Here is a 24,440-nt window from a genome sequence, read left to right as displayed (position 1 = left end):
TGGAATAAAATCTAAACGGTTGGAATAAAAACAAAACGGTTGGATTAAAAACAAAACGGTTGGAATAAAATCAAAACGGTTGGAATAAAGTCAAAACGGTTGGAATAAAATCAAAATGGTTGGAATAAAATCGAAACGGTTGTAAGAAAATCAAAACGGTTGAAATAAAATCAAAACGGTTGGAATAAAATCAAAACGGTTGGAATAAAATCAAAACGGTTGGAATAAAATCAAAACGGTTGGAATAAAATCAAAACGGTTGGAATAAAATCGAAACGGTTGGAATAAAAACAAAACGGTTGGAATAAAATCAAAACGGTTGGAATAAAATCAAAACGGTTGGAATAAAAACAAAACGGTTGGAATAAAATTCTCTCAAAAAACAAATGGTTTACCACCTCAACAACGTCTTTTAGCATGTACATATACAAACATTCAATATAACCGTCACACAAAATTGCAATTTAAATCTTTTCGAATTAAATCAAACAATTTCTTTGCATGTTAAAATTCTCTCAAAAAACAAATGGTTTACCACCTCAACAACGTCTTTTAGCACGTACATATACATACCATATACGTACATACATTCAATATAACCGAAAATAAATGTTTGGGGAACAAAATCATTTTCGAGTTGACTTTGAATTCAGTTCTATTCAATCTGTTCAGTCTGTTGCCGGCACTCGAACCGTATGCACTGTGTCCGCATTATATTATACGAGTTTGTTATACCTTACCATTTTTCGATATTATTACGGTCGTCCATTGTGCATTATATTGGTAAAGAGGAATAAAGTTTAATATTCGTGCGAGCATAAATTTTGTTGTTTTGTTTTTGTTCCTTTTATTTATTTGTTCTAAAGGTTGTTTTCCTTTTCGTGTATTGAGTGTTGGATGCTGAAGGTTCTGTGTTGTGGTATGCTTAAGAAAAAGGAAGAACAACGAAGTGAAATACAACCCATTATCAAAATTATATTCCATCATTTATATGTGTGGCTATTGTGTGCTTAAGGCCCTGGATATCGAATAGAAAAAATATATTTTTTTTTAAATCTTAAAATATCAAAACGAGTCAAAACGAAAAGGATATAATAATCTGAGTGCACATTGCACATTCGTTTCTATTCAATCAAGTGGATTATAATATTCAACAATTTAACGTCTCTATGCACACCGTACAAGTGGATATATTACCTGCTCAGGTAAGTGAAATGTTTTATATTAACTCCAGACGACAAAAAACGTGACCCGTACGAAGGGGACTGAAGATCGCTTCACAGCCTTCAATTCCCTTCAAAACGAAAACGAATTCATGGAAATCGGTTAATATTTGCCCGAATCAGGGCCGATTTTTGTGAGGTTGATTCTCTTGATCCTTGAAAATTCCCGAAGCCTGGAGATGATAACTGTCAAATATAAGAAATTCTTTAAATTTATAGAAAATGTTCAAAATTCTTGAAATTCCAGAAACTATCGAAACTCCAGAAATTCGAAAAATTCTCAAAATTCCTACTTTTTGAGAATTTCCAAAAAAATTTAAAAATTTAATTCTTAAAATTCTCAAAAGAACACATCCAGAAAATAAGCTCTGGTTTGAATTATAGGCAAAAAGACACTACCCAACCCATCATTGTAAGGGGCAGAATATCCCTACTTTAGCTAACTTCAGTCCGTGAATTCTAGCTTTACCAATCTAGTGAATCGATTCTAACAAAAAAATTTTACCCCCAATCGGTGCGGATGTAACGCTTTCATTGTAAAGTATATCCACAACTGCATTTGGCTACATTGTTCCGAAGATATATGTAGCGAAAAACCTTGATCCCAGCCTACAAAACTAGCAATTTTATTGGCCATTTCTGTGAGCTCCCTAGAGACCGTTCATAAATGGTAAGGGAGGAGGTGGTGGAGGCTTAAAGAAAACGTGACAGACTTAACAAAAATTGTGTCAATTTTGACCAATTTTGCGTGACGATGGAGGAGGTAAGAATCTAAAACTGACCAAAAGTAGCGGACGTCATTCACGAACGGCCCCATAAACGGCCCCATAAACGGCCCCATAGTTCGTGTAAAAACGTGGACGTTGTTAATGGACGATGCCTTTTCAAAAGAAAAAAAGAGAATTATCTAAATGGATTGTGGTTTACTCCAGTTGGAGAGATCACACTCCACAGACAGATTTTATTCAATGATCGAACATTTCCCTGGACAACCAAAGAAATGTTTCTCATCACTCAGGGATTCGAATTCGTCGTGTTACAAATATGATAGCGCATCCGTAAGACTCTTCTGGTATTTCGTACGGGTCAAAAAAGAAGATAATCGAGTTTGTTTAGAGATTATAAAATTTGTGTCTAGTTTCATGCAAGCGATAGGTGCAATATAACGATTTTGGACTGATTTCTTTTTCGAAAAGGAACACCACACAGCACAACAAACCGGCTCTTTGACTTTAACTTTTTGCGTAAAGTAATTTCATTTTCTCGTTTGTAAAAATTTAGTTTTTTTTTCTGCTTCTTTCTTTCATTTATTTGTGTTATTAATACACTTTTACATTTTTGCTGGCTAGCTAACCGATTTTGCATTTCATTTTTATTTCGTTACGAATATAACATTGAAAGCAAGACATTCCATGAATTCCATGAGATCTTTATCGAATTTATAAAGTTACTCATTTGCTAACAATTTTTTGTTTTATTTTTAATTTTCAACGATGACCTTATGCGATTACCATCGTCGTGCACACTGTTTCAAGTTAACACTCCATTATAAGTATAGTTTATCATTTACAGTAGAACTGTTAAAGTGTTGATTTGTTAATAGTGTCGATTCGATTAAACATATCCTTTGCACCACTGCCTATATGTTTTAGAAAATATTTTCTCAAATTTTCTTGATTTTTGTGAATTTTCTAAAATTTTCTTTAATTTTCCTTAAAACCATTTTCGGGAAAATTTGAGAAAATATTTTCTAAAACATAGGCAGTGCTTTGCACATTCCAGTTCACAATAACAGGAAACTAGAATCTCTTTTGTGAGACACTAGACTCACATTTTACCAGAGTGTGACATTCCAAAAGGTCCACGCAATGATTCTGTGGAAATTTTTCCTGCCGACCATTTTTATTCTAAATTAGGACAGGATATCAATTTAGCTTCAACGATCAAAACAGATGGTCCCCCACTCAGTCTCCTTAAATGACAGATGGTCCCCCACTCAGTCTCCTTAAATGACAGATGGTCCCCCACTCAGTCTCCTTAAATGGTAGCATTTTTGCAAGTAATCCAGCAGCTACGCATTTTGCAGTGGGCTTTTTACATGTTCCCAGAAACATATTCAACCCAAGAACCATAAAAACTGCACTTTTCTTACAGGCTGTTCACATATAAGTAATATGATATTACATCACGCTCTAATGGGTCGAAAGGAAGTACAACGAAACGTGACGGTTATAACTAATTTGGGTCAAAATTGACCCATTTTGCGTGACAGGGGAGAGGTGTCAAAAATTCCAAAAGATAGCGTGACGTAATGTGTGCACATTCTTTTACAGAAATTTCTCAAGTTACACGAGCCGTTCAGGGTCGTGTGGGTTTTCATCAGAAAGGTAATTTTATGCTGTTTCAGGCAAAATAGGGTCTTATGGGGGTTTGTAAGCATATACGTTGTAATATGAGTTCTTAAACAACATAAAATTACCTTTCTAATGGCAACCTACACGACCACGTACGTTTCGTGTACATCGAGAAATTCCTGTACGAAAAAAAGGAAGTTTTCCATCTTTTACGGATGAACTGTACAGTGTACATATCTCAGTATTCGCCCCAAAATTACATGCAATTACGTTTCTGATAATACCTTACACTACCCTGTACGGTTCGTGTAACTGGAGAAATTTCTGTGAGCAATGTGCATGTTTTCGCTTTTTGATCACCTCCATCTAGCCACACAAGCTTCGAAAAATTATTTTTGAAAGGGCTTTTGGCTTCTTGGGTCGAATGCCTTTCTGGGCAAGAAATTCCTGTTGGAAAATCCCTCAAAGAGTAGGGATGGGAGACGTTCAAAATTATCGATAATATCAATCGAAAGAAATTATCGATAATCGATTAATCATATCGTTATCGATAATTTAATAATTATCGATAATTAGCAAAATATCGATATTTTGATATTTATCTGAAAATTCATGATAATATACCGATTTATCGGAATATATCGATAAATATCGGATTTCGGACCGAAATATCGATATATCGAATTATCGATATCTTGATAATTATCAAAATATCAATAATTATCGATTATCGATATTTTTTTGATAATTTTCGATAAAAAAAAGTCGATAGTTATCGATAATCATTATCATTATCGCCCATGCCTACTCAAAGAGTGTAAAGTGTAGATAATTCTAGAAAACTTATCTGAACTTCCACCTCATTTTATCAGTAAAAAGGTAGCGTACTGGACGTTTGCTATTGAATTTTGAAAACAAGAGTCAATGAATCACATTCGCTCGACCAAAATATTATTCATCTCAAAATACACAACCGCATCGTCACACACACAATCGTCCGATATTTTCCATCAACAGAATCATCATCGTCCGAAGAGAAATATCAACCTCAGAAAGTTTAATATAAAACGCCCACCAGACACGAAGGTCGTTACATTCATCATAATTTCGTAAAACGCTTTGAATTTGTTTAACATTTCACAATTTATTTAGTCAATTAAGATTAGTGAAAGATGTGACGATGATGATGAGTTTTATGCGCAAATTGACTTTCTCTGATGCTCTCGCGTCAATTTTCATTGATGTCTCTACTTTTTTGTGTTGAATGAAATGGCTAACGTGAATATACATAGTGACACAGTCACAGTCGTGTAAACAATCTACCGATACAATTGTTGCACATTTGTAACATTTTCCGGCCCGGTAATGTATCACTCTTACAAATTTCGGTCGAACAAATATGTACAAGTCTGCTATTCGCATGCATTTCTGTCATTAGATTGTCTGTCGAATGCGCATTCCGGAGCGACAAAACGAGCTGAATTACTTGCGATGGAATGTACTGATAAATGGGCAAATTCCGTTCAGAGTTGTTTAGTCATTGAAACTGTAATTTGTACAAGTTTAATACAGCAATTAAAGGGGAAGTTGTCGCATGCTAGCATCGAACAATTTATTTTATTGTGTTATGCGCGACAGTGGAAAGGCTAAAGCTAGTGGTCTGGCGTAAAGCAAAGTTGGAAAATTTCTTTGGACCAAAGAGTTGTCAAAAATATAGGCTCTAGCTGCTGCAGTCTTAAATAGATTCCGTTTTTGTTAAGACAAATGAAGTAGAAGATTTTCATTTAAATTGTCGACAAATTAAACTTGATTACCGAAAGACGAAAATAGTAAAAGAGAGAGAGAGAGAAAGAGAGAGAGAGGAAGAGAGAGAGAAAATGGCATTCGACCAAATGTCAACAAAAGACAATGTCATGGCTCACAGTTAAAAGGTCGAGGTTCCGTGTGAATTTTGATGATCCGAGGCGAAGCCGAGGGTAATAAACACACGAAAACGATACTTTTCAACTTTTAATCCCGAGGTTGGTAATAGATTTTACGTGTTACGGCATGTTTTATTTTCATTTACATTGCCTTATCACGTAAAGCATTGTACTTACGAAGTTCCAAGTTGTTATTTGACAAGTGGGGAATACAGCCCTCCCCTTCGGGTCGGGCTGTAACACCCCACTTATCAAATACACAACTTGGAACCTCGGAAGTAATATACTATTACATGCTGTGGGCATCAAAAGTTCATGAAATTCCACGAAAAGAACGATTTTCGACTCGCAAGCATTTCAACGTCATTTCCTCTACTCCAAATGCCTTGACGAAATGGCATTTTGTTGATGGTTTGTTTCTGTTTTCAAAAATATTTACAGCGAGCTGATGTTTTCGTTTCTTTTAATCTCGGAGAAACATAGGAAATTCCAACTTGAGCGATTCAAATTGGATTTCCGCTTGTTTTAGTCTCAAAATATTAATATTAGAAAGAACGGAAGAGATACAACAACGCAACGTTTTTGAACAAATTTACTTTGCAAAAATGTTTGCTCCATTCTTATGATGTAGATTTGGCAGAAAAAAACACTCGTCTCGGTGCGTAATTATTGATATTAGCACAGCACTGCTCCTAGCATGAACACTGAATTGACAAGTGTCAAATTTGGAGGCTTTAGTGATACGAGAGCTACCGCTTAGGATTGTTTGTATTGTATGTTTTAACTCATACAACGAAAGCAAGTCATCTATCTGTACAAGAGAAACGCAGTGCCTACTGTGATTTCATCAGCCTCCGAATATTTTCTATGTTCATGCTGGAAGCAGCGCTGTGATATTAGTCTACAGTCTACATAGCTTATGTAGATTGTTATTTCTCGAATGTTATCATCCAATGAGTTTCTCATCCAATGTATAAATCAAAGTCTTCGATAAAATATCATGCAATGGCAACTGATCTGTGGATTTCTTTTTCTCTTTAAATAAACCTCAAATCTGAGAGCAGATGTTTTGTTGGTTGTCTCTTTTTGGTTGCATAATTTTAACAAAATGTGTTCACGAAATGTATTGAATCATCTCTTCCTAATTTTCACTTTATTTTATATTGGCTATAGTTCGATTTTGCATTCGGTTTCTCATTCTCTTTTAAGTCGATCAATAGCAAAACAAAAACTTTAAAATATTTAACGACAACCAATCGAATAAATGATTTCTAATTTGAGGGTATCGTGAGGTTCTTATCTACCATTGTATACATGTAAATTGAAACCAGCAAATGCAGTTTGCTACAATTATAGATCGATAGAGTCATTGTCCTCACACGTCCATGGCTTCATAAGGTGTACATAGCTTTCCACAATACATACGTCGCGGATATGGAATAATACAACCGTTCTAACACACTAAAATAAATGGACGTAGAACAAAAAAATGGTCGAAACTTCATTTTTTTATAATTCGCTGATTCGCTGCAGGGTATCTCATTACTGAATGATCGTCTCAAACATTAAATTGTGAAGCCATCAACATGTTATGATGATTTATAGGAAACCTCCGCTGTCCTGGCGTCACAACTTATCTTCAGGTTTCGGTCAAATAACTTCACTCTGTCAAATATTAATGAAATGTCCTAGCAGGGTCGTTCACAAAAAATAGAGCGCTGAGATCAGGGCATATTATTTGTAAAATTTACGAAATTTATGAAACTAGGTTTTCGCAAAATTCTATTAAATTTCGTTAAATTTAGTAAAATTCGAAAAATTTCGTTAAATTTTGCAAAATTTAGTTTAATTTCGTTAAATTTGGAAAGATTTCGTTCAATTCTGAAAATGTCGTTATAATTCGCAAATTTCGCTGGTGTTGTTAAATTCCCAAAAATTCGTTACAAATTACGTTAAATTTCACAAATAATAGGCCCTGGCTGACTCATTTTATGAGCTTTTAAGCGAAAACCATTTAAATTTAACTGATCTCAGGACAAGCTGTCAAAATTTTATGAATGAAAAAATAGATTGAGAGCGAGGCTCAGTTGAAATTTGTATGCGATTTTTCTTATATGTGTGATCTCGGGATATCGGGAAAACTAATCAGAAATCGCTCTCCTTTAACACTCTCTTTAATGCTTTAAAATAGCTCCTTTGAATTGTTAATTAGCATACTGGAGCTAAGCGATTTTTTTGTTCAGTTTGGATTTTTTTTCTGTTAAATAAAGAAGTCAAGAATGAAAAAAAATGCTATCAAAATTTAGTGAACATTTCGTCGAATTCGTTTCCATGATTTCGGTCTATTTACTGTATACTCAGCATTACTGTCTGGTCTCTTTGGTTCTCGCTTCTCTCGGAGACGTAAACGGAATGAAAACGAATAGATCGTTTTGAGTGTGAAGCCGCTTTCATCCTCTTTTATATTTTTCACCAATCTACACCCATAGGACTTCTAAGTCTTTAAATAGAAAGTACGAAATAGTGGCAGCACGGTGAGCTACAATTTCACTTTAATTGATATTATTTTGAACAATGCAAAGCCGGAAAACTTTATTTCGAATACAAATATTTCAATCCAATAAATGTCTCAATTTGTTTGATAACTTAACTCGCGGATTAGGCGAAATGAAATCGTTTTCAGTTGAAATTAAACAAAATAAATTAAATCTCACGGCATTTGAATTTGATTTTTATTTTCTGGTTACAACACCTTATCTACCTCAACAAAATGTGTACGAAACCAGCAGAGAGGTATATGGAGTGTAAGTGTGAGAGATGTTTGAACGTTTATTTGCTTTCATTTCGGATTGTTGGGTTATATTTTCGTTAGAAATACACAAAATTTATTTTGCTTCACAACTTGTCAAATATTACATTTAACGAGAAAAATTTATTTCCGTTCGATTGTAACCAGTCTCAATAAAACGGTATGGAACTGGCATGCTGTCATGTTGAAAGGGGTACACACACACTTTAACCGTACAATATGGATATGAGATTTTTATATTTAATGTAAATTTTACATTGTAAAAGCTAAATTCCTTAAATTATGGATTCTGTGATCTTGGGAAACGTATCCAAATTAAATTGAAATTCAACAGAAATGTTTGCGTAACTCAGCATCACTTTCAGAGTTGATTTCAGGTAAATCCAATATCAGTCAAAAACACTCAAAAGAGTAAAAGTGACGCAAGTCCCTGTGCATACTTCCAAAACAACTGATATCGCTGGATGTGACGCATTCTGCGCTTGTACGCAAAAACTGTAACAGGAAAAATATGACCAAAGAAATTCTAGAAACAAAATTTTACCAAAAAAATTTTGCGTCACAAGTGGCAGATGTTGAGGAAAGTACTTTTAAGAATTTTTTTAAAATAGGCAAGAATATGTCCTAATACGTCCGAACCATCTGCCACTTTGCGACGCAAAATTTTTTTGGTAAAATTTTGTTTCTAGAATTTCTTTGGTCAAATTTTTCCTGTTACAGTTTTTGCGTACAAGCGCAGAATGCGTCACATCCAGCGATATCAGTTGTTTTGGAAGTATGCACAGGGACTTGCGTCACTTTTACTCTTTTGAGTGTTTTTGACTGATATTAGTTCTTTTGGAAGAATTAGTATATTGAAAAATTTTAAAAATTTACAAAATTTAAAAAAATTTGAAAAATTTGAAAAATTTGAAAATTTTGAAAAATTTTAAAAATTTTAACATTTTTAAAATTTTTTTAAAAATTTAAAAAAGTTTGAAAAATTAAAAAAAATTGTTCTACCATACCCATCCTCACACACATACTTAAAGGTGTTCTTATATGGGGCTTATATGGGAACTTCGAGGAGCCCTAGCTCCGAAACGAGGCCGGTTCCCCCCCAATTTTTTTTCTGGAATGTCTTAGAATGACGACTAGAATCTACTCCCAAAATTTCAACAAAATCTAAAGAAGACTTTAGAAGATAGGAAACGCGGACGGACGGACGGACAGACGGACGGACTAACAATGTAACGTAGGATTTTTTCATTTCGTTTAAAGTACTGAAATTGACCAAAATGTATGGAAATGGGGCTTCTTGGAAGATTTTTTGCGTGGCCAAATTTTAAGCTGCAAGAACGTGTGATAGCTCGTTGAACTCGTACGGACGCCTAGTTTTTTTTAATGGTAATTTGGAGTCATTTGTATTTGAATTGTAGAACTTCAATATTTGCTGTATATATGGTTCTGCAGTCTACGACAAATTTTTTTTTTTTGAATTTTTTTCTAGTAATACGACTTGCGTCACGGGCGCTATGCTAACGCGCGCCCATGATTATTTGCAGATGAATCATATCAAAGGCGATTTTTTGCCCGGAGAGTTGCTATGACTAATGGGCAGGGGTTTTACCGGTAATTAAGCGATATGATTTTGGCGGCTCAGTTCTTACTTTTGATAACATTGTTAATCAACAAAATTATGTGATCATAGTCACTCTCTGGCAGCACAAAGATAATAGCTGTGGGCTTTCTTAGAGGTGAGTGGGCTGCCCATAAAAGTGGGATGCCCACGCTTATGGGCATGCCTACGGGACATGGGCATGGGCACTTTACAATTTCGTGGGCATAGGGCGCAGCATGGGCACTTTTCAAAAATGTGTGATCCCACAAACTTAAGTCTTAAGTGCAGTCTAGACTTCCGTACGATGTAATATTCATTCAAGGAATTTTAAAACGGCTATCGCACATAAAATCGTGTTTCCAACTGTGCTGTCAACATCGGTTTCGCCTCAGATTGTCAATTTTCACATTTTTAGCGAAAATTTCCTATGTGGGCCTTGGACATGGGCTGGGCAGTGGGCATGCTTTTAAAGATTCTTGGGCATGGGCTGCGCCGTGGGCATGCTTTTTTAAATTATTGGGCTTTGGGCAGGGCGGGCATAAAAATTAGGTATGCCCACTCACCTCTACGCTCTCTTACAGATCATCTTTAAAATACGGTAATTTCATACGTAACCTCACTTAAGTTTCGTCAAATGTTTCGTTCATTCATTCATTTGAATAAGATTTTTTTTTAACGTGGATGACATTTTTTCTTGATGTGGATGGCATTTCAAACGGTCTTGACGATGATCTATATATATAACAGATTGTTCGCTTTTTTATCGTCACCAGCGCAAATATCAACGATGGCGCAAATCCAATCCCTCTCTAGCAACATTTATTAAGGTGGTAAAAATGCTACGTAGTCTTTGAATTTCACATGTAAAATTAGAAATTAGTCAACAGTGCAGGATTCTACTAACAAAGGAATATGAAGGTATTTCGACAGCGTCAAAACGAAGTTTGTTTGCTAGAGAGGGTATTGACAAATCATTTATTGAAACATTTCAATTTTCGATCACATTGTCCATGAAAATACTGTTCGTGGGAAGTGACAGAAGACCGACTTGTCGACAATGTCAATCATTGACAGTCATGCTACATGCTCAAAAATCTATCATCGATTGTCATTTCAAATACAAAATTTTACATTTCAGCTATACATTTGACAACTACAAGTTAACGCTGGCAATCATTTTGAACTGGGGAGATTTTATGGGTAGCCCCGCACATTAAGTGGGGTCGCGATGTTAGTGCAATATTTAATTTGATGAAAATTGCGATTAATAGTGTCCACGATAACTTCAATTTCTTACCCATAATATAATTCAACTACTGCAATTTAATCAATTACTACGTCTGAGAGAGAAACAAAGAGACTGAAAGAAAGTACATCCTTTTTTCGCTCGAATTTAATTTCATATTCACTTCCCATTTAGCGTAGATACATATTTTTTCCATTTCAGACTCATCACAAAACAAAGCAGAAACGTTTTTCTTTCTTGTATTTAAATAGCTCGAGACCATCTCTCTCTATAACACTCTACCATAATACACATTGCCATATCTCCATCGTGTTATGTACTATATAGGTACTTCGGCTGACATAGTTTTCGGTTTGAGTTGTTCGAAAAAAATGCAGTGAATTTTTTATTTGTCGGTTCTTTTGTGTTTCTTGGGATTTTGTTTTTAAAAAAAAATGAGCCAGAAGAACAAACCACAGTTTTTTTTCTCTCTTTCGTTATTTTCTCAAAAGTTTTTTTTTTTGTTATTTATTCTTTCGGGATAACATTCAATATCAAATACGTATGTATACAACGGCATGGTACCGGGGGCCGATTGAAATTCGAATTAATTTTAAAACGAAAAAGAAAAATATTTATTTTCGGTTCTCCGGTTTAATATTTATTCCAATCTGTGGTGACCGTTCGGTGGGTTATTTAAAATTTAAAAATTTTCTCGATTATTTCCAGTCGATAGGATAGCGCATTAACCTGTTCACGAACTGGATGTGTATGGTGTGCATACGTACGTACATATTCGTTCTAACAAACAGATTTTGTCGGAGCATAAATTAATGTTCTTTTTTATAAATTTACTTCTATGAAGCGACCGTTTTATAATATCAAACGGTATACGTTGAGCAAACTAGAGATGAGTGGGCGTAGCAAATTTTTGTGCCCACATGCCCACTATGCCCATCATTTGAGAAAAAAAGGCCCGATGCCCGCAAGTAAAATGCCCATGGGCGCTGGCCCAGCCCACAAAGTATGTGTACAGAAAATTTCTGTCAGAAATCGTAAAGTTTTGAACGTTTATTTTAATTTTTTCACCGTAAAAATTTGTTACAAAGGTAATTCTACACTTGTATGTAGAGAAGGTCTCCTAAAGATAGTCCTGTGGTCCTGCCATTTTTTTTTGCCGTGTACTGCCCTTAACACTCGTTCGGACAGAACCTCCTTTTCCATATCGACACTTTGGGCGATTGCCCAATCAATTATTGTGGTGCAAATTTGAAAATTACTCTTGCCGCCACTGCGTTCGAATGACAGCATCATCCATCACTCATCAGAATCTACCTTTTTCATCGTAGCAGTACACGTTATGAAACTTGATTACTTTAGCAAAGAGTTATGGGCCATTCGTAAATTACGATGAGGCGACATAACTACACGGTCAATATCGTCAGGAACGATATTATCGTTTTGGACGATATTATCGTACAGAAAACGAAAATATCCATTAGATTTTCTAGAACGGTAATATCGTCCAGAAAACGATAATATCGTTTTTTGAACGATAATATCGACAAGAAAACGATACTATCGTCCAGACAATATTTTAGAATTTTTCAATTTAGACGATATTATCGTCCTGGATGAAAATTTTTTGGGCGATAATATCGTTTTTTTGGACGATAGTATCGTCTAAAAAACGATAATATCGATTTTGAGACGATACTATCGTTCAAAAAACGATATTATCGTTTTTTTGGACGATACTATCGTCTAAAAACGATATTATCGTTTTTTAGACGATAGTATCGTTTTTTAGACGATAGTATCGTCCAAAAAAACGATAATATCGTTCCTGACGATATTGACGGTGTGGAAATGTCCCGCCACCGTAAATTACGCACGTGGTAAATTAGGATTTTTCGACACCCCCTTGAACCACTCCCCCCATTGAAAGTGCGCACAAAATGTAAGCCAAACAATAAATCGAAATTTCTACCAAAATAAGTATTTTTCAAGATAGATCAAGTTTGTGTCACAGAAAAGCAATGAGAACACAATTTTTGATTGGTACGTAGAGCCAGACAACACTAGCATCAAGTGTTCGTCCAATGTCGCTTATTGTGAAAGATGATAAATTGTTTGTTCTACAATTGCTAAAAGTTTCCTATGAGCAGAATGAGCACCAGCTGAATATCACCAGCTGGCGTACAAACAAAAACACTTTGTATTGTAAACAATTCAAAGACAACCTACACACAGTGCATTTCTACGTTAAAGTCATCTATGCGCGCACATAACACGTATGAATGAATGAATTAAACACATTGTTAAGAAAGTGTTTTGATTGTTTATCATACAATAAGTGTGTGTTAGTACATTCAGCTAGTGATATTAAGCTGGTGCTCATTCTGCACATAGGAAACTTTTAACAATTGTAGTCGAAATATTTACTTCAAATTTTAAAATGCTCTTATATCAAGTGCTGCAAGCAATGACAAAGCTCCAAAAGATGGATTGAATGTGGCAGCCATTACTGACACCCCTCGTATGCCCATTGTTCGTTTAGTGAGCAATCGCTCAAAGCGAATTAACGAACAATAAAGTTGTCGTTCCGCACAAGCAAAATTAGATGCGCGAACATGCTTCCGTAGAAAACATTTTAGTCCAATATGTTCGATTATAGACTTTTGAAGACGAAATAGATTTGCAAAAAAAATTAGATCTCATACGAAAGCGATCGGGAACAAGAAGTGTGTTGCTGCCACAGAAGTTGACGGATATTTTCCATGGAACCATCTAATATTTTCATTACATCCTTCATTGTCCAAGGGTTCGGCAACACAATCACTTTGGTATCTATTTTCGATTATTTCTCCCACAGATACGTAACCTAAAATTGTATTTGTGGTACATTAATGAAGTTTGTTTACTAATAAAAATATTATGAAATAAGTGCGTATGCTTCCGGTCTAACACCCCTACCCCAGGTCGCACGTTTTCATACGCTTTTCGACAACTACCCCCCCAGGTGCGTGCGTCATATGTGAATGTCCCCTTATAGAGTGTTTCAGTTTCGATTGTGTCCCCGCAGTTATCCGTTTTGTCCCCGTTTTTCCTCCGTGCACATGACAGTTGACATTTCAAACAATAGGTTGACCATGTGCTCTGTTATTTTAAATGTCAACTGTCACGTACACGAAGGCAAAACGAATGACTATGAATTCAGACATAATTGTGACACTCATGCTAATCGGCACCCAAAAATTACATGGGTGCTCCCAGACATGTTTAAAAATGAGACACCACCACCATCTCTCCATTGTAATTTTCTATGACTAATACAAACAGATTGAACGTCTACGGGCAACTATTTTAGTCTGTCTGATTCTTCTTACCCTTCCACAACGGAATATTTAATGTTTTGTGTTATAATACAGCCACAATCTTTTCGCCTTTGCTTCACAAAGGAATGATTTGGTTAATGTTGGCAGTTAGTTTGTCCCGAGATTTGCCTCGTTTTATGTCGATTTCACAGTAAATTAAAGGAAAATTCATTAAAATTTTCATAAGACCGCAAAGTGACCGTTATTACACCACATTCCACACCAAATTGCTTCTAATTGAAGTGTCTGCTAAAATAAAACGCCACACATTAGATGGAGGTCACACCACATATAAACCCCCCGCGCCAAACAGAACACAACGCACATAACAGAGAGAAAGAAAACTGTTCTGAATCTTCATCATAGAAGATTATTTCATAAGATAATCGGAGTTAATAACTCTCCGTACATGGTAACGCTGATGGTGTATTATGTATGGTGTGAAATACGGTATACGCAGATTGAAGATATCAATCTATGGAAATGAAGTTCTACGTGTTATATATGGTTATATGGTTAATAAAATGAATAATAGCACATCGCATTCTATAACACATTAAATTTGATTTATTTTGGGAAATTAATTGAGCTACAATACACACCAGTCTTGATGTATAATGTAATGGTATACCGCTGGTGGGATGTTAAATTTGTTTGCATTTAGTAATTTGAACGGGAAGCATATTTCTAGTTTGGTGTTTTTGTTATTTAAATTTGATTAAAAGTCCATACGAAATGGTTCGTCAGTTCATGTCGTGTTGTTTTATTAAATTACCAACAAAAAAATATTCCACTTAATGGATGATGGTGTACATCTATTGGGCGGTATTTGCAAAAGCTTTGCATTTACCGTTATGGGACATAACACAATTAATTTATGCTCGAAAATTGAACAGTTTGATCAAATTATAAATGCTTTTTTTCTATAAACTCATTACCTCAAATTGTTTCCAATAAAAAAATTTATTTTGTGATAGCGTGAGATAGGTGCACTTTACAACCCGGTTTTTCTGGTAAACAAGCCGTCAGGACAGTCGGAGCGTTTGCTGCGACTGAGTCCTGTACGACCCGTGAACCTAGTGCGTCCGTAACCCCAATTCGTCCGTGACCCTAATCCTTCCGTAGCCCTAATATAGCTATAACCCTAATGCGCCCGTAATGCTTCCGTAACGCTATTGTGTACTTGACATTATTGCCCACCTAGCCCAAGTGCGGCACGTGAAATTTTAATGAAAATATTCATATTCATCCTAAAAGTTAGAACGCAATTACGAAAGCCCGTACGAAGTACCTCTCAAATAAAACACAAATTTACGAAGTAATTTTAGGCACCGTAATTTGAAACTTTTTTTACCACCATGTCCATATGCGTGATATATGGATTGCATGAAACACACCACACAGATCATGGGCGCGCGTTCGCATAGCGCCCGTGACGCAAGTCCTATTACTAGAAAAAATAAAAAAAAAAATTTTTGTCGTAGACTGCAGAACCATATATACAGCAAATATTGAAGTTCTACAATTCAAAGACAAATGACTCCAAATTACCATTAAAAAAAACTAGGCGTCCGTACGAGTTCAACGAGCTATCACACGTTCTTGCAGCTTAAAATTTGGCCACGCAAAAAATCTTCCAAGAAGCCCCATTTCCATACATTTTGGTCAATTTCAGTACTTTAAGCGAAATGAAAAAATCCTACGTTACTTTGTTAGTCCGTCCGTCCGTGTTTCCTATCTTCTAAAGTCTTCTTTAGATTTTGTTGAAATGTTGGTAGTAGATTCTAGTCGTCATTCTAAGACATTCCAGAAAAAAAAATTGGGGGGCTTCTCGAAGTTCCCATATAGGCCCCATATAAGAAGACCTTTAAGTGTGTGTGGATTGGTATGGTAGAACTTTGTTCGCTTTTGGTATTTGGTAAGCTCTGCTCGCCTCATTTTTTTCCCCTAAATTTAGTATTTTTAAATTTTTCAAAATTTTTATTTTTTTTTTAATTTTTAAATTTTTTAAATTTTTTAAATTTTTTAAGTTTTTTTAATTTTTCAAATTTTTCAAAATTTTCAAAATTTTTAAATTTTTCAAATTTTTTAACTAATTCTTCCAAAAGAACTGATATCAGTCAAAAACACTCAAAAGAGTAAAAGTGACGCAAGTCCCTGTGCATGCTTCCAAAACAACTGATATCGCTGGAGGTGACGCATTCTGCGCTTGTACGCAAAAACTGTAACAGAAACAATTTGACCAAAGAAATTCTAGAAACAAAATTTTACCAAAAAAATTTTGCTTCACCAGTGGCAGATGTTGAGGAAAGTACTTTTAAGAAATTTTTTAAAATAGGCAAGAATATGTCCTAATACGTCCGAACAATCTGCCACTTTGTGACGCAAAATTTGTTTGTTAAAATTTTGTTTCTAGAATTTCTTTGGTCAAATTTTTGCTGTTACAGTTTTTGCGTACAAGCGCAGAATGCGTCACCTCCAGCGATATCAGTTGTTTTGGAAGTATGCACAGGGACTTACGTCACTTTTACTCTTTTGAGTGTTTTTGACTGATAACCAATTACTTATCTATTAACTGAAACTCTAAGTCCAATTTTTCCCAAGATATTTCAATTTTACTAAAATCCAATACGGCCGCCGGCAGCTATTCGGTCAAAATTTACTCGAGATATTGATAAAATACTCCACGTTCACTGTACGGCCGAATAGCCGGATAAGAGCTTACTCCAAGAGACCTAGCTCACGCTTCATAATTTTTTTTTCCTGATTGGTACGGTCAATACCCATCTAATAAAGCAAAAACAGTTGAAATCCGTTCAAATTTGGCCAGCCTACAATCAAAAACTACTTGACCTGTACCTGCTTCACATCAAGGGCTCTAACTCACGAGTCGGTCATCCAATTTCTATAAACTTTTTTTTTTACTTTTGCGACCTCCGCAAAAAACATCTCCGCAATACAATTGACAATTCAAAGTGAACGCGGTCACTCAATTTGTGCCCCGTAGATTATAAGTCCTGAGTTTAATTTCTTGGAAAACTCTGGCGTCACTGTACCAAGCGACCTATGTATTTTAATCGATATGCATCCTAGATTACACAAGGAGCTGACCCTCAATCGGCGTACAGACAGACTTACCGTAATTAGTAATTTTCTAAGTACACATTCAAAAGATCTCCAGATAGATTCACCATCAAAACTTTATCTGTCATCTGACCTCCTGAGAGATTCACCACTTTCACAGATGGTTGAAATAGTCAAACTTTATGGCACCTGTCATGCATGCGTTAACAATTTAAAAGGACCGGATTGGTTTGATCCGAAAGCGTTTGCACTACATTATCATCAGCAACCTCTGATTCAAATAACAAACGATTTGTTGACGGCCAGAGAAAAGATGAGAGATGGCGCTGCAGATGCAAACGTCAGTAATTCAAATGATTTGTGATTTTGCGTTTCATTTTGACGTAATGTACGCATGGTTGTAAAACGCCATGACATGCGTAATATACCTGTGTGTTAACACAGTGCCATCTGTTATCATTTCTCTGGTCAGCGATTGATGTTATTTCTGAAATTCGAAAAAATTGACGGCGGTAGTTTGCGAGTCTGAATTAATTTCTGTTTTTATTCCATGGTTGATAGGGTACTGTCTATTTGTTTTTACTGCAAAAAATTATCGTTTACCGTTGGTCATAAAACACAATTAATTTCTACCTGCAAATCATGCACAGTTTGATCGACCAACCTATTTTCTCAAATTGATTCCAATAAATATTTAAATGCTAGACAGTTTCGATCATGCAGTTACATAAAGCAAATAATTAATTACACTCCATCTTCAAAGTACTTATTAAATTAAAGAGATTAAAGAGAAGAAAAAAAGCAAACCAACAACCAGGCACAAGCCTCAGTTGTAATTATATGTACGGATTGATGAAATAAATTCATCATCTGGTTGCTACACATTAGCCCTATTCACGTTAAAAAAATGTGGTTCAGATCCTTCGGAGGAATGTCGATTTCGTTTCATTATCGGACACTAAACAATTCTCTAGAACATCATAATTGACAAAGAATTGTTTCTGAGTCGCGCAACGCAATCGAAAATGCATGCGTTTCTATGCGTTACCATGCGTTTCTATGCGTTTTCATGTAAACTTTGAATGCGTTGCGCGACTCAGAAACAATTTTTTGTCAATTATGATGTTCTAGAGAATTGTTTAGTGTCCAATAATGAAACGAAATCGACATTCCTCCGAAGGATCTGAACCACATTTTTTTAACGTGAGTAGGGCTACTACACATTCTCTTGCATCTCAGCATCACTATATCGAAATAAATAGAAAAAGAAACTGTAACGTATTAACAAGAGCCATACACAATTTCTTGATCTTTGAAATGAAGAAGAAATTAATGTCTGTGATTAGTGACCGTTACAATGAGTGAAATTTTCGCTTTGAATCGGTGTACAATATCGACGGTTATAAATGAAAAATCATACAAAGAAGTCCCCATTTCCAACCGAAATAATGTTCAATTTTACGTAATTGCTGTCTATGTATACCCGCCTCGATATCTGCGCCAAACGACAGCAATTCAGCAGAATATTTTAGAGTCTAATGAACGTACTTCAAGCATGAGTGGTACTGTAAATAGAGGTACTGAAACTGGACAGTGTATCAAAACAAATTTTACAGTTGACAGCTGTCATTGGCTGTCACGTTTGCTTGAAGTGGTTTGGTCTAAAATGCATCTTACAATATTCATACGTGCCTCGTTACTGACCATTTAGAGAGCAATGTAAATGTGACAGATGCACAATTACAACTCCGAATTTCATTCCCAAATTGTAAATTCTGAATGAAAATTCGAGCTGTAATTAGTTTAATTGAATCAGGGGATTATGCAGCGGTACAACTAAATCAAGTGACCAAAAATAATTTTCGCAAAAGATATCACCATCGAGGCGAAACAGATTCCTGTTTGGGCAGTGTTGTAAGAGCCATTGAAAGAATGTCTTGCGGAAGCTACTCATATAATATTGCGGTTCTTCCACCAAATTTAATTTCGCACTTGTTTACAGCGTTGCACTTACAATCGCCGCAGTACATATATTGCAGATTGAGTGGCCGCGTTCACTTTTATTTGTCAATTGTATTGCAGAGATATCAATAGTATTTCACATGACTGGGGACAAAAAGATGAAAAGTAGAGTTTTCGTGTGAATTGCTTTAATCTGAGGCGTAGCCGAGGTCAATAAACACACGAACCTTCTAGAATGCTTGAAACATCTCCGCAATCGCAATACAATCAATCTGTGCTGCGTAGATTGTAAGTGTCGAGTTAGATTTGGTGGAATATAGTGAAACGATTACCTTTGCGGGTAATTATTTTCCTACACCAAAAACAAACAAACTTTATGCTTTTTGCTTCTTTTTATTATAAATCTATGTTCAAACGAACAAGCACAGGCCATCGACCATAATTATACTATAGACAAAGTATAATACCGTGAAATGCACGTGGTCAATGCTGTAATATATTTCAAATTTTCGAATACCAAATCCGACAGTTTAATCATGCAACAGTCGTACATACAGTTGGTTTCTCGTAAGACCATTAGGTAACATGTTTTTATATAAATAGCACAATTTGAATTGGGTATACCAAAAGAAAAAATTATTTTCCATTTGTTTTCTGGTCAATTAACACATGCCTAAACCGTTGTATTGGAATATAACGAAAGCCTCAAATTTTAAATTCTCTAAAAATTTAACAGAAAAATGCATTTCATATCGGCCCACTGAATTTGACCGTAATACAGTTTTGGTGGTATGGACACGTAATAATCGAAATACTGAACATTTTGTTACAACATATTGTGTGGGTACTCTCTCGATACCCAGCTTGTCCAGCTAAAATATATTATAATTTTAAATAAAATATTATTCAATAAACTGTCTGGTTTTCCAGCTGAATTGATTTCTATGGCTTCCGACCAGAGCCAAATAAAATGCATATGGAACGAGAGAACTGTATCATATGTCGGGGAGTAAATTTTGTAAATGAATATGTACGCTAAATGTCTGGTTCAATTCATTTCAATGAGTTTGTTAATTTCTGCGCCTGTAAAACGAAAAACGATTTGTGGCATAAAATATTTTAATGTTAAAGCCGAGATTAAGAGTTGTTTTTTGTGCAGTAAAAATGTTTTATTTTGTGACCGAGAAACGATTTATAGTTTTCAATCAGCAGTCAGCGGCAATGGAATACAAAATTCTCAAGGCTGGCACGGAATGGAAAAAAAAAACTTTGCGATAAGAATCGTAAGTTTATTACAAATATATAATGAAAAAGTGATAGGATCGCATTCTTCGAAGCATTTACTTTAATCTATTCAATGACATCGAAAAGCTACGACGTAAGAGGCGAATTAATTGATATTGTTCAGTGATCTCTCGAGACCAGACACGTCCAGGCTTTTTGACGGTTATTCAGACTCGGTCACCGTTTCCCCTGAAACAAATATCCATTGAAAATCAATATTGCATCATGGATATTACATAATTGAAGTAGTATTTTTATTCGATGCTACTTATCATTATTCTCATCAAAAAATTGTTCTACGGCATGGCTTGAAACTGTAACGTTATTTTTAGAGGATGATATAAAGGTCCAATATCTTTAATCTTCCTAATCTTCAATTTGTTTTATTTAAAAAAAAAGTTTTCGAGTGCTGCTGTAGAACAATTTTTTAGTTAGAATGAGCATGTCTACCGATTACAAATTATATTTCAGGAAAATGTCAAAAAAATGCATCTGGCAAGCAGCGGGGAGGGAGCAATGTAGCCACTTTATGAGTTTTATAAAAAGGAAACTATGCATTTTTGAGACACGTCGTTTGAACAATTTTTCGTTTAGAATTATGAACTGCATCGATTAAAAATATAAAAAATGCTACTGTGTCTTGAATAATTGACTAGTGTGTCTTGACTAGTAAGGCAAAGAATTTAAAATCGTCCTTATGTAAGCTCCGTTGACCATTGACAGAGAGGGATTCTTTTGAATTTCGACTGACCGAAATCGGCGCTATTTTTTCCGGGACTTTTTTATATATGCCTAGTTAGGCCTTGGTGCCTAGGCCCCAAAACCAGTCTCAGATATTTTTGATCTTCCATACCTGGCTGGTTGTAAGTGGCCAAAAGTCGAAAAATGAGGTTTCGTAGTTCGGATTTCATTTCAGTAAGGTGGCGAGGACACGGGCGTGTATGGGTTCGTTAGCTGAGGTCAAGTACTCCTGGGGCAAATATTAACTTCATAAAATTTGCTGATAATCGGCCGAAAATATGACTTCTGGAAAGTATACGCATATTTACTAGTTTGGCGGAGTGAAACACACAGTTTTCATCTGTTACGTAGTCACGTACCAAACTACTAAATATGGATATCGGTGTAAAGCTGAGGTCCTCCACATTCATAATAAGTAATAATTTAATCAAATAATTGCATTAGTGAGGTCACAGCTCTCATCAAAGTTCACGGAGGTTCCATCGATTCTGAGAAATTTTCCGGAAGTCATATTTTCGGCCGATTATCATCAAATTTTATGAAGTTAATATTTGCCCCAGGAGTACTTGACCTCAGCTTTCCAACGAACTCATACACGCCCGTGTCCTCGCCACCTTACGGAAATGAAATCCGAACTACGAAACCTCATTTTTCGACTTTTGGCCACTTACAACCAGCCAGGTATGGAAGATCAAAAATGTCTGAGACTGGTTTTGGGGCCTAGGCACCAAGGCCTAACTAGACATATATAAAAAAGTCCCGGAAAAAATAGCGCCGATTTCGGTCAGTCGAAATTCAAAAGAATCCCTCAGAATGTACTAGAATTTTACAAAAATCTATTACATTTCAGATGTTGTTTCCAAACAGCATTTCTGTACAAATGCAATTAAACTTTGAATGATAATGCACATCTTAAATTGAATAAAGGGTTCTGTTGCAGACATTGGATTTTTTTTTTGTAGATTTAAAGAAAGGTTTTGACTTTGCTATGAAGTGGAACGATTTTTTCCATCATTCAGGTAAATTAAAAAATGTTTTAAACCAGGCTTTCTTTCCATAGAACACTATCGCCATGTCGCCATAACGTGAAGAGAAACGGTAATTACCAACAGATGCACGTCGAAAGACGTATTCAGTTTTCTTACAGATCGTAACGTTTTTCGAATTATTTATCAGTCGTTCGTTTTCCAGCCGTTTACTTGACATCGAAAATTAAAACAATGCAAAAGTCATCTAAACAATAGAAACGCCACGTAAATGGAGAGGTTAAGGGAGGCAAAACGGCCGACTGTGAACTATACTATTAAATCTGGTATTTCGTTTCATGTGCAGCCTGACGGTCTCTTTCACATTTAAAAGGAATGAATGCCTTGGTAAAGGCGTTTTTTAGATACTGGATTTTTGATGATATCGTCAGGGATATCGTTCAACAATACAAGACAACAATAACCATCCTAAACATATTAGCTTTCTATGAAAATATTGAATGTACAGTAGTGCGATCAAAATTGTGCGCTAATGGGTTTTCATATATACTTTTGCGCACTAGTGTGTAAAAGTGACGTTTGGAAAAATGAAGATCCCACTCATGTACACACACTTTTGTTGCTAATTTATGTCTAAACTGTGCATACAAAAATGATCGTACCTCTCGACAGGAAATCGAAATGGTTTTTTTCAGCACACGTCCAAATTTTAGGACTTAGGACTGAAAAAAGTCAGCAGTTTATGTAAAATTTAGGCAAAAAAAAATCCAAAATACAGTCCGAAACGTTCAAGTGTAGACTCCAATTTGAGTTATGGATTCATGTCTCTTAAGAGGCATCGTTTCTTTGATGAAAAGCATACATTTGTGCGTCTTTTGAAAACTAGATTTTAGTTTACTTTTGATGGTATCTTTCTAACTTTCTACCAGAACCCATTTTCAAAAATATAGGACCGCAGTAACTACCACGAATGTGTTAGCTTTTAACAGAAAATAGATTTGGTAGCCTCCGAGAAAACTGACATTTTTCAAAAAGGATTCCGATGAAAAGATATCATCAAAAGTTAACTAAAATCCAGTCTTTAAAAAACGCCCAAATGTATGCTTTTCAGCAAAGCATCGATGCCTCTTAAGAGTTTATACAAAAACAGATAAGTATACTTTGACAACACACAGAAGTACAATTTTTTGTGTGAACTGGTACGTTTTCACAAAAAAGACCCGAAATTTGGAAATTGCCACGTCTTCACCAACAAAGGGCCACTTTTGTGTTTCTTTGTTAGACTAAAAATCCGTAATATTTGACAGACACCAGTCAGTGGCCTAGAACAATTTAAATTGAAATCCAATAAAATTCCGAACCAATTCCGCACCCGAATTGCCAGTGTCTAATGCTAACTGATAGTTTTCAAATCGAACAGGCGATTTGAAACCATCAAAGTCCTCAGCTCATAAACTATGCCATTGTTACAAAGTAAAAATTACAAAGAGAGCTATTTCAGGGAGGGCTTATTCATAACGCTGACATAACGAGCACGGAATATAGATACAAAAACTGACAACACAATTGAAAAGGGATACTTATTGAATGCGAGAGGTAAAAGTATACAGTGAATGAATATCATCAACGCATTGATTCAATGAATGAAGCATTTATAACGAAAATAATGAGATCTTTACAAATTTATTTAAAAAAAATAAAATCCCCTGGCACTCAGAACAGTTCAGGGAAATGTGACACATAAATAATTTTTCATATAAAAGAAATCTGATCCTCTCTGTACGACGAAGCGACTAACAAAGTCGTTACAATTCACATAGTTATGTCGAAAGAAAGGGAGGGTAAACTGTACAATTTGTTGCAATTTGGAACT

At 35.4% G+C, this 24,440-nt stretch overlaps 1 protein-coding gene and 1 long non-coding RNA gene across 2 annotated transcripts in view; one reads left to right on the top strand and one right to left on the bottom strand.

The window, feature by feature from the left end:
- Window positions 1-662: 662 nt before the first annotated feature.
- LOC119075262 overlaps window positions 663-24,440 on the top strand; it is a 109,836-nt gene continuing 86,058 nt past the window's right edge. Inside the window, exon 1 of the mRNA XM_037181659.1 lies at window positions 663-1,205. The gene's annotated coding sequence lies outside the window, so the exon portion shown is untranslated. The remainder of the gene's footprint in view (window positions 1,206-24,440) is intronic.
- On the bottom strand, window positions 7,638-11,894 carry LOC119075263. Its single transcript, XR_005087350.1, has 3 exons — window positions 11,884-11,894; window positions 10,752-10,756; window positions 7,638-7,671 (listed from the first exon to the last, which is right to left on the bottom strand). It is a non-coding gene; the product is annotated as an uncharacterized LOC119075263 (long non-coding RNA).

The sequence above is a fragment of the Bradysia coprophila genome, unplaced genomic scaffold, assembly GCF_014529535.1.
Source record: "Bradysia coprophila strain Holo2 unplaced genomic scaffold, BU_Bcop_v1 contig_193, whole genome shotgun sequence".
NCBI classification, from domain to species: domain Eukaryota; kingdom Metazoa; phylum Arthropoda; class Insecta; order Diptera; family Sciaridae; genus Bradysia; species Bradysia coprophila.
Note: the sequence above shows the minus strand (reverse complement) of the source record. Positions and strands in the feature narration are given on the sequence as shown.